The sequence below is a fragment of the Stenella coeruleoalba genome (genome assembly GCF_951394435.1).
Source record: "Stenella coeruleoalba genome assembly, chromosome: 6".
NCBI classification, from domain to species: Eukaryota; Metazoa; Chordata; class Mammalia; order Artiodactyla; family Delphinidae; genus Stenella; species Stenella coeruleoalba.
The window spans coordinates 26,982,349-27,001,878 of record NC_137151.1 but is presented as its reverse complement, the minus strand read 5'-3'; the positions used below and the strand labels follow the sequence as shown (position 1 = coordinate 27,001,878).

The following is a 19,530-nucleotide window of genomic DNA, read 5'->3' as shown; positions in this document are numbered from 1 at the left end:
AATGTGCCTGACTAGTAAGTATCTTAAAACCTATGGATTGCTATGTCTCCGAAAGAGAATCAAGCATGTGTACAGGGGCATAAACGCAGCAGTGATAGGATTGGAGAGGTTCGGTGAGCAAATGAAGACCCTTTGATGTCATATTGCATGGTACCCATTCCACGGGTCTTAACTCTCCAGGTTTAAGGTATTCTTCCTTCAGCTAAAACATGCATGTGGAACCCAAGTATGATCAACCATGTGAACGGGAGACGTGTTCAAATATGTCTCAGTTTTCCTTCCCTGGTACTCGGGTGCAACATTCCAGACGCTTTACTAACACTCTCCCCACTTGGAGAGTCAGCGCCTTTAACCTCCTGTTTGGCCCAGTTTGCAATTTCTGCGGAAGATGAACAGAAATAGCGAGAACCAATGAGAGACTAGCTGGAGGTGTCTGGACGGGCAAATTTAACTCTCATTTCCCACCAGGAAGAGGAAATAACCAAAGGCTCAGCGTGCCGTGCCGGAACCAGATTAGGGCCTGAAGACATCCTCCGGTGTTGCGGCCAGCTCAAAAGAAAGCGAGTTGAAGAAAGGAGCTCAGGGGCACTGTAATTCACAAACCTGCAGAGTTATAAATGACAGCTATCGTCCAAAAATAGACTGAAGTAAGGCTGCCAAGAGGACTTGAAAGCGGGGCAGAATTGCAGGAAACCGATTTCAGGAGGTAGACTGGAATTGCATTGAAAGCATAGGAAAAGAGGCAGAACGTCCACAATGATGCACTTGGCCAAAAAGGGCGTATGCGTTTTTTCCTGAATATATTCAGGAAAAAACGCATACGCCCTTTTTGGCCAACCAAGCAAGCTTGCAAAGGAAATCTGCACTACAATGAAGTCTCACTTCCCCCCGGTCAAAAGGGCCATCTGAAAAAAGTGTAAAATCCAGAAAGGCAGGACAGGCCATGGAGAACTGGGAGCCTTGTTATGCTGATGGGCGGGATGTAAATTGCCAACAGACACTCGGGAGAAGTGTATGGTGTTTCCTGAAACATCTAAAAAACAAAGCAACAGAGCCTAGGGCACTGCCACTTATGGTCTTATAGCTTAGGGAAATTAAAATCAAAAAGACACAGCCACCCCAAAGTTTGGGACGCCTCTGTTTACAAGAACCTCGTTTACAGTACAAGTTCAACATCGCAGAAAGTGAAAAATGGATAAAGAAATTGTGGTATTTACTTACAAAGCAATATCACTCAGCAATGAAATCTATGTCATCAGGCCCTTAGCATCACAATGAGTGGATTCAGGTATGATGATTCTAACTGAAATAAGTCACACAGAAAAAGAAACATCATAAGATATCAGTAATACACGGAATGTAAACTTGGCTACACAGGAACTGAATTACAGAACAGAACAGGGTCTCAAATTTAGAAAACCAACTTATGCTTGCTTAAGGGTAAAGGTGAGTTGGGGTGCTGCATAAAACCAGAGATTGAAATGAGCACAGATAAAGTTCCTTAAGTCAAATATGGAATAGACAAGAGCTACTCCTTGCTCAACGAAATGGACTCAACACCGCATATTAAACGCCTAAGAATGTACCTGACTAGTAAGTATCATAAAACCTATGGATTGCTATGTCTCCGAAAGAGAATCAAGCATGTGTACAGGGGCATAAACGCAGCAGTGATAGGATTGGAGAGGTTCGGTGAGCAAATGAAGACCCTTTGAAGTCATATTGCATGGTACCCATTCCACGGGTCTCAACTCTCCAGGTTTAAGGTATTCTTCCTTCAGCTAAAACATGCATGTGGAACCCAAGTATGATCAACCATGTGAACGGGAGACGTGTTCAAATATGTCTCAGTTTTCCTCCCCTGGTACTCGGGTGCAACATTCCAGACGCTTTACTAACACTCTCCCCACTTGGAGAGTCAGCGCCTTTAACCTCCTGTTTGGCCCAGTTTGCAATTTCTGCGGAAGATGAACAGGAATAGCGAGAACAAATGAGAGGCTAGCTGGAGGTGTCTGGACGGGCAAATTTAACTCTCATTTCCCACCAGGAAGAGGAAATAACCAAAGGCTCAGCGTGCCGTACCGGAACCAGATTAGGGCCTGAAGCCATCCTGCGGTGTTGCGGCCAGGTCACAAGAAAGCGAGTTGAAGAAAGGAGCTCAGGGGCACTGTAATTCACAAACCTGCAGAGTTATAAATGACAGCTATCGTCCAAAAATAGACTGAAGTAAGACTGCCAAGAGGACTTGAAAGCGGGGCAGAATTGCAGGAAACCGATTTCAGGAGGTAGACTGGAATTGCATTGAAAGCATAGGAAAAGAGGCAGAACGTCCACAATGATGCACTTGGCCAAAAAGGGCGTATGCGTTTTTTCCTGAATATATTCAGGAAAAAACGCATACGCACTTTTTGGCCAACCAAGCAAGCTTGCAAAGGAAATCTGCACTACAATGAAGTCTCACTTCCCCCCGGTCAAAAGGGCCATCTGAAAAAAGTGTAAAATCCAGAAAGGCAGGACAGGCCATGGAGAACTGGGAGCCTTGTTATGCTGATGGGCGGGATGTAAATTGCCAACAGACACTCGGGAGAAGTGTATGGTGTTTCCTGAAACATCTAAAAAACAAAGCAACAGAGCCTAGGGCACTGCCACTTATGGTCTTATAGCTTAGGGAAATTAAAATCAAAAAGACACAGCCACCCCAAAGTTTGGGACGCCTCTGTTTACAAGAACCTCGTTTACAGTACAAGTTCAACATCGCAGAAAGTGAAAAATGGATAAAGAAGTTGTGGTATTTACTTACAAAGCAATATCACTCAGCAATGAAATATATGTCATCAGGCCCTTAGCATCACAATGAGTGGATTCAGGTATGATGATTCTAACTGAAATAAGTCACACAGAAAAAGAAACATCATAAGATATCAGTAATACACGGAATGTAAACTTGGCTACACAGGAACTGAATTACAGAACAGAACAGGGTCTCAAATTTAGAAAACCAACTTATGCTTGCTTAAGGGTAAAGGTGAGTTGGGGTGCTGCATAAAACCAGAGATTGAAATGAGCACAGATAAAGTTCCTTAAGTCAAATATGGAATAGACAAGAGCTACTCCTTGCTCAACGAAATGGACACAACACCGCATATTAAACGCCTAAGAATGTACCTGACTAGTAAGTATCTTAAAACCTATGGATTGCTATGTCTCCGAAAGAGAATCAAGCATGTGTACAGGGGCATAAACGCAGCAGTGATAGGATTGGAGAGGTTCGGTGAGCAAATGAAGACCCTTTGAAGTCATATTGCATGGTACCCATTCCACGGGTCTCAACTCTCCAGGTTTAAGGTATTCTTCCTTCAGCTAAAACATGCATGTGGAACCCAAGTATGATCAACCATGTGAACGGGAGACGTGTTCAAATATGTCTCAGTTTTCCTCCCCTGGTACTCGGGTGCAACATTCCAGACGCTTTACTAACACTCTCCTCACTTGGAGAGTCAGCGCCTTTAACCTACTGTTTGGCCCAGTTTGCAATTTCTGCGGAAGATGAACAGGAATAAAAAACGCATACGCCCTTTTTGGCCAACCAAGCAAGCTTGCAAAGGAAATCTGCACTACAATGAAGTCTCACTTCCCCCCGGTCAAAAGGGCCATCTGAAAAAAGTGTAAAATCCAGAAAGTCAGGACAGGCCATGGAGAACTGGGAGCCTTGTTATGCTGATGGGCGGGATGTAAATTGCCAACAGACACTCGGGAGAAGTGTATGGTGTTTCCTGAAACATGTAAAAAACAAAGCAACAGAACCTAGGGCACTTCCACTTATGGTCCTATAGCTTAGGGAAATGAAAATCAAAAAGACACAGCCACCCCAAATTTTGGGACGGCTCTGTTTACAAGAACCTCGTTTACAGTACAAGTTCAACATCGCAGAAAGTGAAAAATGGATAAAGAAGTTGTGGTATTTACTTACAAAGCAATATCACTCAGCAATGAAATCTGTGTCATCAGGCCCTTAGCAGCACAATGAGTGGATTCAGGTATGATGATTCTAACTGAAGTAAGTCACACAGAAAAAGAAACATCATAAGATATCAGTAATACACGGAATGTAAACTTGGCTACACAGGAACTGAATTACAGAACAGAACAGGGTCTCAAATTTAGAAAACCAACTATGCTTGCTTAAGGGTAAAGGTGAGTTGGGGTGCTGCATAAAACCAGAGATTGAAATGAGCACAGATAAAGTTCCTTAAGTCAAATATGGAATAGACAAGAGCTACTCCTTGCTCAACGAAATGGACTCAACACCGCATATTAAACGCCTAAGAATGTACCTGACTAGTAAATATCTTAAAACCTATGGATTGCTATGTCTCCGAAAGAGAATCAAGCATGTGTACAGGGGCATAAACGCAGCAGTGATAGGATTGGAGAGGTTCGGTGAGCAAATGAAGACCCTTTGAAGTCATATTGCATGGTACCCATTCCACGGGTTTCAACTACCCAGGTTTAAGGTATTCTTCTTTCAGCTAAAACATGCATGTGGAACCTAGAGTATGATCAACCATGTGATCGGGAGACGTGTTCAAATATGTCTCAGTTTTCCTCCCCTGGTACTCGGGTGCAACATTCCAGACGCTTTACTAACACTCTCCCCACTTGGAGAGTCAGTCCCTTTAACCTCCTGTTTGGCCCAGTTTGCAATTTCTGCGGAAGATGAACAGGAATAGCGAGAACCAATGAGAGGCTAGCTGGAGGTGTCTGGACGGGCAAATTTAACTCTCATTTCCCACCAGGAAGAGGAATTAACCAAAGGCTCAGCATGCCGGGCCGGAACCAGATTAGGGCCTGAAGCCATCCTGCGGTGTTGCGGCCAGGTCACAAGAAAGCGAGTTGAAGAAAGGAGCTCAGGGGCACTGTAATTCACAAACCTGCAGAGTTATAAATGACAGCTATCGTCCAAAAATAGACTGAAGTAAGGCTGCCAAGAGGACTTGAAAGCGGGGCAGAATTGCAGGAAACCGATTTCAGGAGGTAGACTGGAATTGCATTGAAAGCATAGGAAAAGAGGCAGAACGTCCACAATGATGCACTTGGCCAAAAAGGGCGTATGCGTTTTTTCCTGAATATATTCAGGAAAAAACGCATACGCCCTTTTTGGCCAACCAAGCAAGCTTGCAAAGGAAATCTGCACTACAATGAAGTCTCACTTCCCCCCCGTCAAAAGGGCCATCTGAAAAAAGTGTAAAATCCAGAAAGGCAGGACAGGCCATGGAGAACTGGGAGCCTTGTTATGCTGATGGGCGGGATGTAAATTGCCAACAGACACTCGGGAGAAGTGTATGGTGTTTCCTGAAACATCTAAAAAACAAAAAAACAGAGCCTAAGGCACTGCCACTTATGGTCTTATAGCTTAGGGAAATTAAAATCAAAAAGACACAGCCACCCCAAAGTTTGGGACGCCTCTGTTTACAAGAACCTCGTTTACAGTACAAGTTCAACATCGCAGAAAGTGAAAAATGGATAAAGAAGTTGTGGTATTTACTTACAAAGCAATATCACTCAGCAATGAAATCTATGTCATCAGGCCCTTAGCATCACAATGAATGGATTCAGGTATGATGATTCTAACTGAAATAAGTCACACAGAAAAAGAAACATCATAAGATATCAGTAATACACGGAATGTAAACTTGGCTACACAGGAACTGAATTACAGAACAGAACAGGGTCTCAAATTTAGAAAACCAACTTATGCTTGCTTAAGGGTAAAGGTGAGTTGGGGTGCTGCATAAAACCAGAGATTGAAATGAGCACAGATAAAGTTCCTTAAGTCAAATATGGAATAGACAAGAGCTACTCCTTGCTCAACGAAATGGACTCAACACCGCATATTAAACGCCTAAGAATGTACCTGACTAGTAAGTATCGTAAAACCTATGGATTGCTATGTCTCCAAAAGAGAATCAAGCATGTGTACAGGGGCATAAACGCAGCAGTGATAGGATTGGAGAGGTTCGGTGAGCAAATGAAGACCCTTTGAAGTCATATTGCATGGTACCCATTCCACGGGTCTCAACTCTCCAGGTTTAAGGTATTCTTCCTTCAGCTAAAACATGCATGTGGAACCCAAGTATGATCAACCATGTGAACGGGAGACGTGTTCAAATATGTCTCAGTTTTCCTCCCCTGGTACTCGGGTGCAACATTCCAGACGCTTTACTAACACTCTCCCCACTTGGAGAGTCAGCGCCTTTAACCTCCTGTTTGGCCCAGTTTGCAATTTCTGCGGAAGATGAACAGGAATAGCGAGAACCAATGAGAGGCTAGCTGGAGGTGTCTGGACGGGCAAATTTAACTCTCATTTCCCAACAGGAAGAGGAAATAACCAAAGGCTCAGCGTGCCGTACCGGACCGAGATTAGGGCCTGAAGCCATCCTGCGGTGTTGCAGCCAGGTCACAAGAAAGCGAGTTGAAGAAAGGAGCTCAGGGGCACTGTAATTCACAAACCTGCAGAGTTATAAATGACAGCTATCGTCCAAAAATAGACTGAAGTAAGGCTGCCAAGAGGACTTGAAAGCGGGGCAGAATTGCAGGAAACCGATTTCAGGAGGTAGACTGGAATTGCATTGAAAGCATAGGAAAAGAGGCAGAACGTCCACAATGATGCACTTGGCCAAAAAGGGCGTATGCGTTTTTTCCTGAATATATTCAGGAAAAAACGCATATGCCCTTTTTGGCCAACCAAGCAAGCTTGCAAAGGAAATCTGCACTACAATGAAGTCTCACTTCCTCCCGTTCAAAAGGGCCATCTGAAAAAAGTGTAAAATCCAGAAAGGCAGGACAGGCCATGGAGAACTGGGAGCCTTGTTATGCTGATGGGCGGGATGTAAATTGCCAACAACCACTCGGGAGAAGTGTATGGTGTTTCCTGAAACATCTAAAAAACAAAGCAACAGAGCCTAGGGCACTGCCACTTATGGTCTTATAGCTTAGGGAAATTAAAATCAAAAAGACACAGCCACCCCAAAGTTTGGGACGCCTCTGTTTACAAGAACCTCGTTTACAGTACAAGTTCAACATCGCAGAAAGTGAAAAATGGATAAAGAAGTTGTGGTATTTACTTACAAAGCAATATCACTCAGCAATGAAATCTATGTCATCAGGCCCTTAGCATCACAATGAGTGGATTCAGGTATGATGATTCTAACTGAAATAAGTCACACAGAAAAAGAAACATCATAAGATATCAGTAATACACGGAATGTAAACTTGGCTACACAGGAACTGAATTACAGAACAGAACAGGGTCTCAAGTTTAGAAAACCAACTTATGCTTGCTTAAGGGTAAAGGTGAGTTGGGGTGCTGCATAAAACCAGAGATTGAAATGAGCACAGATAAAGTTCCTTAAGTCAAATATGGAATAGACAAGAGCTACTCCTTGCTCAACGAAATGGACTCAACACCGCATATTAAACGCCTAAGAATGTACCTGACTAGTAAGTATCGTAAAACCTATGGATTGCTATGTCTCCAAAAGAGAATCAAGCATGTGTACAGGGGCATAAACGCAGCAGTGATAGGATTGGAGAGGTTCGGTGAGCAAATGAAGACCCTTTGAAGTCATATTGCATGGTACCCATTCCACGGGTCTCAACTCTCCAGGTTTAAGGTATTCTTCCTTCAGCTAAAACATGCATGTGGAACCCAAGTATGATCAACCATGTGAACGGGAGACGTGTTCAAATATGTCTCAGTTTTCCTCCCCTGGTACTCGGGTGCAACATTCCAGACGCTTTACTAACACTCTCCTCACTTGGAGAGTCAGCGCCTTTAAACTCCTGTTTGGCCCAGTTTGCAATTTCTGCGGAAGATGAACAGGAATAGCGAGAACCAATGAGAGACTAGCTGGAGGTGTTGGCACGGGCAAATTTAACTCTCATTTCCCACCAGGAAGAGGAAATAACCAAAGGCTCAGCGTGCCGTGCCGGAACCAGATTAGGGCCTGAAGCCATCCTGCGGTGTTGCGGCCAGGTCACAAGAAAGCAAGTTGAAGAAAGGAGCTCAGGGGCACTGTAATTCACAAACCTGCAGAGTTATAAATGACAGCTATCGTCCAAAAATAGACTGAAGTAAGGCTGCCAAGAGGACTTGAAAGCGGGGCGGAATTGCAGGAAACCGATTTCAGGAGGTAGACTGGAATTGCATTGAAAGCATAGGAAAAGAGGCAGAACGTCCACAATGATGCACTTGGCCAAAAAGGGCGTATGCGTTTTTTCCTGAATATATTCAGGAAAAAACGCATACGCCCTTTTTGGCCAACCAAGCAAGCTTGCAAAGGAAATCTGCACTACAATGAAGTCTCACTTCCCCCCGGTCAAAAGGGCCATCTGAAAAAAGTGTAAAATCCAGAAAGGCAGGACAGGCCATGGAGAACTGGGAGCCTTGTTATGCTGATGGGCGGGATGTAAATTGCCAACAACCACTCGGGAGAAGTGTATGGTGTTTCCTGAAACATCTAAAAAACAAAGCAACAGAGCCTAGGGCACTTCCACTTAGGGGCCTATAGCTTAGGGAAATTAAAATCAAAAAGACACAGCCACCCCAAGTTTGGAACGGCTCTGTTTACAAGAACCTCGTTTACAGTACAAGTTCAACATCGCAGAAAGTGAAAAATGGAAAGAAGTTGTGGTATTTACTTAAAAAGCAATATCACTCAGCAATGAAATCTGTGTCATCAGGCCCTTAGCAGCACAATGAATGGATTCAGGTATGATGATTCTAACTGAAGTAAGTCACACAGAAAAAGAAACATCATAAGATATCAGTAATACACGGAATGTAAACTTGGCTACACAGGAACTGAATTACAGAACAGAACAGGGTCTCAAATTTAGAAAACCAACTTATGCTTGCTTAAGGGTAAAGGTGAGTTGGGGTGCTGCATAAACCAGAGATTGAAATGAGCACAGATAAAGTTCCTTAAGTCAAATATGGAATAGACAAGAGCTACTCCTTGCTCAACGAAATGGACTCAACACCGCATATTAAACGCCTAAGAATGTACCTGACTAGTAAGTATCTTAAAACCTATGGATTGCTATGTCTCCGAAAGAGAATCAAGCATGTGTACAGGGGCATAAACGCAGCAGTGATAGGATTGGAGAGGTTCGGTGAGCAAATGAAGACCCTTTGAAGTCATATTGCATGGTACCCATTCCACGGGTCTCAACTCTCCAGGTTTAAGGTATTCTTCCTTCAGCTAAAACATGCATGTGGAACCCAAGTATGATCAACCATGTGATCGGGAGACGTGTTCAAATATGTCTCAGTTTTCCTTCCCTGGTACTCGGGTGCAACATTCCAGATGCTTTACTAACACTCTCCCCAATTGGAGAGTCAGCGCCTTTAACCTCCTGTTTGGCCCAGTTTGCAATTTCTGCGGAAGATGAACAGGAATAGCGAAAACCAATGAGAGACTAGCTGGAGGTGTCTGGACGGGCAAATTTAACTCTCATTTCCCACCAGGAAGAGGAAATAACCAAAGGCTCAGCATGCCGTGCCGGAACCAGATTAGGGCCTGAAGCCAGCCTGCGGTGTTGCGGCCAGGTCACAAGAAAGCAAGTTGAAGAAAGGAGCTCAGGGGCACTGTAATTCACAAACCTGCAGAGTTATAAATGACAGCTATCGTCCAAAAATAGACTGAAGTAAGGCTGCCAAGAGGACTTGAAAACGGGGCAGAATTGCAGGAAACCGATTTCAGGAGGTAGACTGGAATTGCACTGAAAGCATAGGAAAAGAGGCAGAACGTCCACAATGATGCACTTGGCCAAAAAGGGCGTATGCGTTTTTTCCTGAATATATTCAGGAAAAAACGCATACGCCCTTTTTGGCCAACCAAGCAAGCTTGCAAAGGAAATCTGCACTACAATGAAGTCTCACTTCCCCCCGGTCAAAAGGGCCATCTGAAAAAAGTGTAAAATCCAGAAAGGCAGGACAGGCCATGGAGAACTGGGAGCCTTGTTATGCTGATGGGCGGGATGTAAATTGCCAACAGACACTCGGGAGAAGTGTATGGTGTTTCCTGAAACATCTAAAAAACAAAGCAACAGAACCTAGGGCACTTCCACTTATGGTCCTATAGCTTAGGGAAATTAAAATCAAAAAGACACAGCCACCCCAAAGTTTGGGACGGCTCTGTTTACAAGAACCTCGTTTACAGTACAAGTTCAACATCGCAGAAAGTGAAAAATGGATAAAGAAGTTGTGGTATTTACTTACAAAGCAATATCACTCAGCAATGAAATCTGTGTCATCAGGCCCTTAGCAGCACAATGAGTGGATTCAGGTATGATGATTCTAACTGAAGTAAGTCACACAGAAAAAGAAACATCATAAGATATCAGTAATACACGGAATGTAAACTTGGCTACACAGGAACTGAATTACAGAACAGAACAGGGTCTCAAATTTAGAAAACCAACTATGCTTGCTTAAGGGGAAAGGTGAGTTGGGGTGCTGCATAAAACCAGAGATTGAAATGAGCACAGATAAAGTTCCTTAAGTCAAATATGGAATAGACAAGAGCTACTCCTTGCTCAACGAAATGGACTCAACACCGCATATTAAACGCCTAAGAATGTGCCTGACTAGTAAGTATCTTAAAACCTATGGATTGCTATGTCTCTGAAAGAGAATCAAGCATGTGTACAGGGGCATAAACGCAGCAGTGATAGGATTGGAGAGGTTCGGTGAGCAAATGAAGACCCTTTGATGTCATATTGCATGGTACCCATTCCACGGGTCTTAACTCTCCAGGTTTAAGGTATTCTTCCTTCAGCTAAAACATGCATGTGGATCCCAAGTATGATCAACCATGTGAACGGGAGACGTGTTCAAATATGTCTCAGTTTTCCTTCCCTGGTACTCGGGTGCAACATTCCAGACGCTTTACTAACACTCTCCCCACTTGGAGAGTCAGCGCCTTTAACCTCCTGTTTGGCCCAGTTTGCAATTTCTGCGGAAGATGAACAGAAATAGCGAGAACCAATGAGAGACTAGCTGGAGGTGTCTGGACGGGCAAATTTAACTCTCATTTCCCACCAGGAAGAGGAAATAACCAAAGGCTCAGCGTGCCGTGCCGGAACCAGATTAGGGCCTGAAGCCATCCTCCGGTGTTGTGGCCAGCTCAAAAGAAAGCGAGTTGAAGAAAGGAGCTCAGGGGCACTGTAATTCACAAACCTGCAGAGTTATAAATGACAGCTATCGTCCAAAAATAGACTGAAGTAAGGCTGCCAAGAGGACTTGAAAGCGGGGCAGAATTGCAGGAAACCGATTTCAGGAGGTAGACTGGAATTGCATTGAAAGCATAGGAAAAGAGGCAGAACGTCCACAATGATGCACTTGGCCAAAAAGGGCGTATGCGTTTTTTCCTGAATATATTCAGGAAAAAACGCATACGCCCTTTTTGGCCAACCAAGCAAGCTTGCAAAGGAAATCTGCACTACAATGAAGTCTCACTTCTCCCCGGTCAAAAGGGCCATCTGAAAAAAGTGTAAAATCCAGAAAGGCAGGACAGGCCATGGAGAACTGGGAGCCTTGTTATGCTGATGGGCGGGATGTAAATTGCCAACAGACACTCGGGAGAAGTGTATGGTGTTTCCTGAAACATCTAAAAAACAAAGCAACAGAGCCTAGGGCACTGCCACTTATGGTCTTATAGCTTAGGGAAATTAAAATCAAAAAGACACAGCCACCCCAAAGTTTGGGACGCCTCTGTTTACAAGAACCTCGTTTACAGTACAAGTTCAACATCGCAGAAAGTGAAAAATGGATAAAGAAATTGTGGTATTTACTTACAAAGCAATATCACTCAGCAATGAAATCTATGTCATCAGGCCCTTCGCATCACAATGAGTGGATTCAGGTATGATGATTCTAACTGAAATAAGTCACACAGAAAAAGAAACATCATAAGATATCAGTAATACACGGAATGTAAACTTGGCTACACAGGAACTGAATTACAGAACAGAACAGGGTCTCAAATTTAGAAAACCAACTTATGCTTGCTTAAGGGTAAAGGTGAGTTGGGGTGCTGCATAAAACCAGAGATTGAAATGAGCACAGATAAAGTTCCTTAAGTCAAATATGGAATAGACAAGAGCTACTCCTTGCTCAACGAAATGGACTCAACACCGCATATTAAACGCCTAAGAATGTACCTGACTAGTAAGTATCATAAAACCTATGGATTGCTATGTCTCCGAAAGAGAATCAAGCATGTGTACAGGGGCATAAACGCAGCAGTGATAGGATTGGAGAGGTTCGGTGAGCAAATGAAGACCCTTTGAAGTCATATTGCATGGTACCCATTCCACGGGTCTCAACTCTCCAGGTTTAAGGTATTCTTCCTTCAGCTAAAACATGCATGTGGAACCCAAGTATGATCAACCATGTGAACGGGAGACGTGTTCAAATATGTCTCAGTTTTCCTCCCCTGGTACTCGGGTGCAACATTCCAGACGCTTTACTAACACTCTCCCCACTTGGAGAGTCAGCGCCTTTAACCTCCTGTTTGGCCCAGTTTGCAATTTCTGCGGAAGATGAACAGGAATAGCGAGAACAAATGAGAGGCTAGCTGGAGGTGTCTGGACGGGCAAATTTAACTCTCATTTCCCACCAGGAAGAGGAAATAACCAAAGGCTCAGCGTGCCGAGCCGGAACCAGATTAGGGCCTGAAGCCATCCTGCGGTGTTGCGGCCAGGTCACAAGAAAGCGAGTTGAAGAAAGGAGCTCAGGGGCACTGTAATTCACAAACCTGCAGAGTTATAAATGACAGCTATCGTCCAAAAATAGACTGAAGTAAGACTGCCAAGAGGACTTGAAAGCGGGGCAGAATTGCAGGAAACCGATTTCAGGAGGTAGACTGGAATTGCATTGAAAGCATAGGAAAAGAGGCAGAACGTCCACAATGATGCACTTGGCCAAAAAGGGCGTATGCGTTTTTTCCTGAATATATTCAGGAAAAAACGCATACGCACTTTTTGGCCAACCAAGCAAGCTTGCAAAGGAAATCTGCACTACAATGAAGTCTCACTTCCCCCCGGTCAAAAGGGCCATCTGAAAAAAGTGTAAAATCCAGAAAGGCAGGACAGGCCATGGAGAACTGGGAGCCTTGTTATGCTGATGGGCGGGATGTAAATTGCCAACAGACACTCGGGAGAAGTGTATGGTGTTTCCTGAAACATGTAAAAAACAAAGCAACAGAACCTAGGGCACTTCCACTTATGGTCCTATAGCTTAGGGAAATTAAAATCAAAAAGACACAGCCACCCCAAAGTTTGGGACGGCTCTGTTTACAAGAACCTCGTTTACAGTACAAGTTCAACATCGCAGAAAGTGAAAAATGGATAAAGAAGTTGTGGTATTTACTTACAAAGCAATATCACTCAGCAATGAAATCTGTGTCATCAGGCCCTTAGCAGCACAATGAGTGGATTCAGGTATGAAGATTCTAACTGAAGTAAGTCACACAGAAAAAGAAACATCATAAGATATCAGTAATACACGGAATGTAAACTTGGCTACACAGGAACTGAATTACAGAACAGAACAGGGTCTCAAATTTAGAAAACCAACTATGCTTGCTTAAGGGGAAAGGTGAGTTGGGGTGCTGCATAAAACCAGAGATTGAAATGAGCACAGATAAAGTTCCTTAAGTCAAATATGGAATAGACAAGAGCTACTCCTTGCTCAACGAAATGGACTCAACACTGCATATTAAACGCCTAAGAATGTGCCTGACTAGTAAGTATCTTAAAACCTATGGATTGCTATGTCTCCGAAAGAGAATCAAGCATGTGTACAGGGGCATAAACGCAGCAGTGATAGGATTGGAGAGGTTCGGTGAGCAAATGAAGACCCTTTGAAGTCATATTGCATGGTACCCATTCCACGGGTTTCAACTACCCAGGTTTAAGGTATTCTTCTTTCAGCTAAAACATGCATGTGGAACCTAGAGTATGATCAACCATGTGATCGGGAGACGTGTTCAAATATGTCTCAGTTTTCCTCCCCTGGTACTCGGGTGCAACATTCCAGACGCTTTACTAACACTCTCCCCACTTGGAGAGTCAGTCCCTTTAACCTCCTGTTTGGCCCAGTTTGCAATTTCTGCGGAAGATGAACAGGAATAGCGAGAACCAATGAGAGGCTAGCTGGAGGTGTCTGGACGGGCAAATTTAACTCTCATTTCCCACCAGGAAGAGGAATTAACCAAAGGCTCAGCATGCCGGGCCGGAACCAGATTAGGGCCTGAAGCCATCCTGCGGTGTTGCGGCCAGGTCACAAGAAAGCGAGTTGAAGAAAGGAGCTCAGGGGCACTGTAATTCACAAACCTGCAGAGTTATAAATGACAGCTATCGTCCAAAAATAGACTGAAGTAAGGCTGCCAAGAGGACTTGAAAGCGGGGCAGAATTGCAGGAAACCGATTTCAGGAGGTAGACTGGAATTGCATTGAAAGCATAGGAAAAGAGGCAGAACGTCCACAATGATGCACTTGGCCAAAAAGGGCGTATGCGTTTTTTCCTGAATATATTCAGGAAAAAACGCATACGCCCTTTTTGGCCAACCAAGCAAGCTTGCAAAGGAAATCTGCACTACAATGAAGTCTCACTTCCCCCCGGTCAAAAGGGCCATCTGAAAAAAGTGTAAAATCCAGAAAGGCAGGACAGGCCATGGAGAACTGGGAGCCTTGTTATGCTGATGGGCGGGATGTAAATTGCCAACAACCACTCGGGAGAAGTGTATGGTGTTTCCTGAAACATCTAAAAAACAAAGCAACAGAGCCTAGGGCACTGCCACTTATGGTCTTATAGCTTAGGGAAATTAAAATCAAAAAGACACAGCCACCCCAAAGTTTGGGACGCCTCTGTTTACAAGAACCTCGTTTACAGTACAAGTTCAACATCGCAGAAAGTGAAAAATGGATAAAGAAGTTGTGGTATTTACTTACAAAGCAATATCACTCAGCAATGAAATCTATGTCATCAGGCCCTTAGCATCACAATGAGTGGATTCAGGTATGATGATTCTAACTGAAATAAGTCACACAGAAAAAGAAACATCATAAGATATCAGTAATACACGGAATGTAAACTTGGCTACACAGGAACTGAATTACAGAACAGAACAGGGTCTCAAATTTAGAAAACCAACTTATGCTTGCTTAAGGGTAAAGGTGAGTTGGGGTGCTGCATAAAACCAGAGATTGAAATGAGCACAGATAAAGTTCCTTAAGTCAAATATGGAATAGACAAGAGCTACTCCTTGCTCAACGAAATGGACTCAACACCGCATATTAAACGCCTAAGAATGTACCTGACTAGTAAGTATCGTAAAACCTATGGATTGCTATGTCTCCAAAAGAGAATCAAGCATGTGTACAGGGGCATAAACACAGCAGTGATAGGATTGGAGAGGTTCGGTGAGCAAATGAAGACCCTTTGAAGTCATATTGCATGGTACCCATTCCACGGGTCTCAACTCTCCAGGTTTAAGGTATTCTTCCTTCAGCTAAAACATGCATGTGGAACCCAAGTATGATCAACCATGTGAACGGGAGACGTGTTCAAATATGTCTCAGTTTTCCTCCCCTGGTACTCGGGTGCAACATTCCAGACGCTTTACTAACACTCTCCTCACTTGGAGAGTCAGCGCCTTTAACCTCCTGTTTGGCCCAGTTTGCAATTTCTGCGGAAGATGAACAGGAATAAAAAACGCATACGCCCTTTTTGGCCAACCAAGCAAGCTTGCAAAGGAAATCTGCACTACAATGAAGTCTCACTTCCCCCCCGTCAAAAGGGCCATCTGAAAAAAGTGTAAAATCCAGAAAGGCAGGACAGGCCATGGAGAACTGGGAGCCTTGTTATGCTGACGGGCGGGATGTAAATTGCCAACAGACACTCGGGAGAAGTGTATGGTGTTTCCTGAAACATCTAAAAAACAAAGCAACAGAACCTAGGGCACTTCCACTTATGGTCCTATAGCTTAGGGAAATTAAAATCAAAAAGACACAGCCACCCCAAAGTTTGGAACGGCTCTGTTTACAAGAACCTCGTTTACAGTACAAGTTCAACATCGCAGAAAGTGAAAAATGGATAAAGAAGTTGTGGTATTTACTTAAAAAGCAATATCACTCAGCAATGAAATCTGTGTCATCAGGCCCTTAGCAGCACAATGAGTGGATTCAGGTATGATGATTCTAACTGAAGTAAGTCACACAGAAAAAGAAACATCATAAGATATCAGTAATACACGGAACGTAAACTTGGCTACACAGGAACTGAATTACAGAACAGAACAGGGTCTCAAATTTAGAAAACCAACTTATTCTTGCTTAAGGGTAAAGGTGAGTTGGGGTGCTGCATAAAACCAGAGATTGAAATGAGCACAGATAAAGTTCCTTAAGTCAAATATGGAATAGACAAGAGCTACTCCTTGCTCAACGAAATGGACTCAACACCGCATATTAAACGCCTAAGAATGTGCCTGACTGTTAAGTATCTTAAAACCTATGGATAGCTATGTCTCCGAAAGAGAATCAAGCATGTGTACAGGGGCATAAACGCAGCAGTGATAGGATTGGAGAGGTTCGGTGAGCAAATGAAGACCCTTTGAAGTCATATTGCATGGTACCCATTACACGGGTCTTAACTCTCGAGGTTTAAGGTATTCTTCCTTCAGCTAAAACATGCATGTGGAACCCAAGTATGATCAACCATGTGAACGGGAGACGTGTTCAAATATGTCTCAGTTTTCCTCCCCTGGTACTCGGGTGCAACATTCCAGACGCTTTACTAACACTCTCCCCACTTGGAGAGTCAGCGCCTTTAACCTCCTGTTTGGCCCAGTTTGCAATTTCTGCGGAAGATGAACAGGAATAGCGAGAACCAATGAGAGACTAGCTGGAGGTGTCTGGACGGGCAAATTTAACTCTCATTTCCCACCAGGAAGAGGATATAACCGAAGGCTCAGCGTGCCGTGCCGGAACCAGATTAGGGCCTGAAGCCATCCTGCGGTGTTGCGGCCAGGTCACAAGAAAGCAAGTTGAAGAAAGGAGCTCAGGGGCACTGTAATTCTCAAACCTGCAGAGTTATAAATAACAGCTATCGTCCAAAAATAGACTGAAGTAAGGCTGCCAAGAGGACTTGAAAGCGGGGCAGAATTGCAGGAAACCGATTTCAGGAGGTAGACTGGAATTGCATTGAAAGCATAGGAAAAGAGGCAGAACGTCCACAATGATGCACTTGGCCAAAAAGGGCGTATGCGTTTTTTCCTGAAATATTCAGGAAAAAACGCATACGCGCTTTTTGGCCAACCAAGCAAGCTTGCAAAGGAAATCTGCACTACAATGAAGTCTCACTTCCCACCGGTCAAAAGGGCCATCTGAAAAAAGTGTAAAATCCAGAAAGGCAGGACAGGCCATGGAGAACTGGGAGCCTTGTTATGCTGATGGGCGGGATGTAAATTGCCAACAACCACTCGGGAGAAGTGTATGGTGTTTCCTGAAACATCTAAAAAACAAAGCAACAGAACCTAGGGCACTTCCACTTATGGTCCTATAGCTTAGGGAAATTAAAATCAAAAAGACACAGCCACCCCAAAGTTTGGAACGGCTCTGTTTACAAGAACCTCGTTTACAGTACAAGTTCAACATCGCAGAAACTGAAAAATGGATAAAGAAGTTGTGGTATTCACTTACAAAGCAATATCACTCAGCAATGAAATCTGTGTCATCAGGCCCTTAGCAGCACAATGAGTGGATTCAGGTATGATGATTCTAACTGAAATAAGTGATACAGAAATAGAAACATCATAAGATATCAGTAATACACGGAATGTAAACTTGGCTACACAGGAACTGAATTACAGAACAGAACAGGGTCTCAAATTTAGAAAACCAACTTATTCTTGCTTAAGGGTAAAGGTGAGTTAGGGTGCAGCATAAAACCAGAGACTGAAATGAGCACAGATAAAGTTCCTTAAGCCAAATATGGAATAGACAAGAGCTACTCCTTGCTCAACGAAATGGACTCAACACCGCATATTAAACGCCTAAGAATGTACCTGACTAGTAAGTATCTTAAAACCTATGGATTGCTATGTCTCCGAAAGAGAATCAAGCATGTGTACAGGGGCATAAACGCAGCAGTGATAGGATTGGAGAGGTTCGGTGAGCAAATGAAGACCCTTTGAAGTCATATTGCATGGTACCCATTACACGGGTCTCAACTCTCCAGGTTTAAGGTATTCTTCCTTCAGCTAAAACATGCATGTGGAACCCAAGTATGATCAACCATGTGAACGGGAGACGTGTTCAAATATGTCTCAGTTTTCCTCCCCTTTTACTCGGGTGCAACATTCCAGACGCTTTACTAACACTCTCCTCACTTGGAGAGTCAGCGCCTTTAACCTCCTGTTTGGCCCAGTTTGCAATTTCTGCGGAAGATGAACAGGAATAGCGAGAACCAATGAGAGGCTAGCTGGAGGTGTCTGGACGGGCAAATTTAACTCTCATTTCCCACCAGGAAGAGGAAATAACCAAAGGCTCAGCGTGCCGTACCGGAACCAGATTAGGGCCTGAAGCCATCCTGCGGTGTTGCGGCCAGCTCAAAAGAAAGCGAGTTGAAGAAAGGAGCTCAGGGGCACTGTAATTCACAAACCTGCAGAGTTATAAATGACAGCTATCGTCCAAAAATAGACTGAAGTAAGGCTGCCAAGAGGACTTGAAAGCGGGGCAGAATTGCAGGAAACCGATTTCAGGAGGTAGACTGGAATTGCATTGAAAGCATAGGAAAAGAGGCAGAACGTCCACAATGATGCACTTGGCCAAAAAGGGCGTATGCGTTTTTTCCTGAATATATTCAGGAAAAAACGCATACGCCCTTTTTGGCCAACCAAGCAAGCTTGCAAAGGAAATCTGCACTACAATGAAGTCTCACTTCCCCCCGGTCAAAAGGGCCATCTGAAAAAAGTGTAAAATCCAGAAAGGCAGGACAGGCCATGGAGAACTGGGAGCCTTGTTATGCTGATGGGCGGGATGTAAATTGCCAACAACCACTCGGGAGAAGTGTATGGTTTTTCCTGAAACATCTAAAAAACAAAGCAACAGAACCTAGGGCACTTCCACTTATGGTCCTATAGCTTAGGGAAATTAAAATCAAAAAGACACAGCCACCCCAAAGTTTGGAACGGCTCTGTTTACAAGAACCTCGTTTACAGTACAAGTTCAACATCGCAGAAAGTGAAAAATGGATAAAGAAGTTGTGGTATTCACTTACAAAGCAATATCACTCAGCAATGAAATCTATGTCATCAGGCCCTTAGCAGCACAATGAGTGGATTCAGGTATGATGATTCTAACTGAAATAAGTCACACAGAAAAAGAAACATCATAAGATATCAGTAATACACGGAATGGAAACTTGGCTACACAGGAACTGAATTACAGAACAGAACAGGGTCT

General features: G+C 43.8%; 1 long non-coding RNA gene across 11 annotated transcripts in view; it reads right to left on the bottom strand.

The window, feature by feature from the left end:
* The window catches only part of LOC307188336, a 1,520,920-nt gene that overhangs the window by 656,478 nt on the left and 844,912 nt on the right, over window positions 1-19,530 (bottom strand). For 9 of the 11 annotated variants that reach the window (XR_013828902.1, XR_013828903.1, XR_013828904.1 and 6 more), the window contains 2 exons: window positions 16,185-16,270; window positions 8,701-8,782 (listed from right to left, as the gene is read on the bottom strand). This is a non-coding gene — a long non-coding RNA (uncharacterized lncRNA). Of the gene's footprint in view, window positions 1-8,700; window positions 8,787-16,184; window positions 16,271-19,530 lie in introns of all 11 variants that reach the window. The other 2 variants (XR_013828911.1, XR_013828912.1) reach the window with 2 other exon arrangements.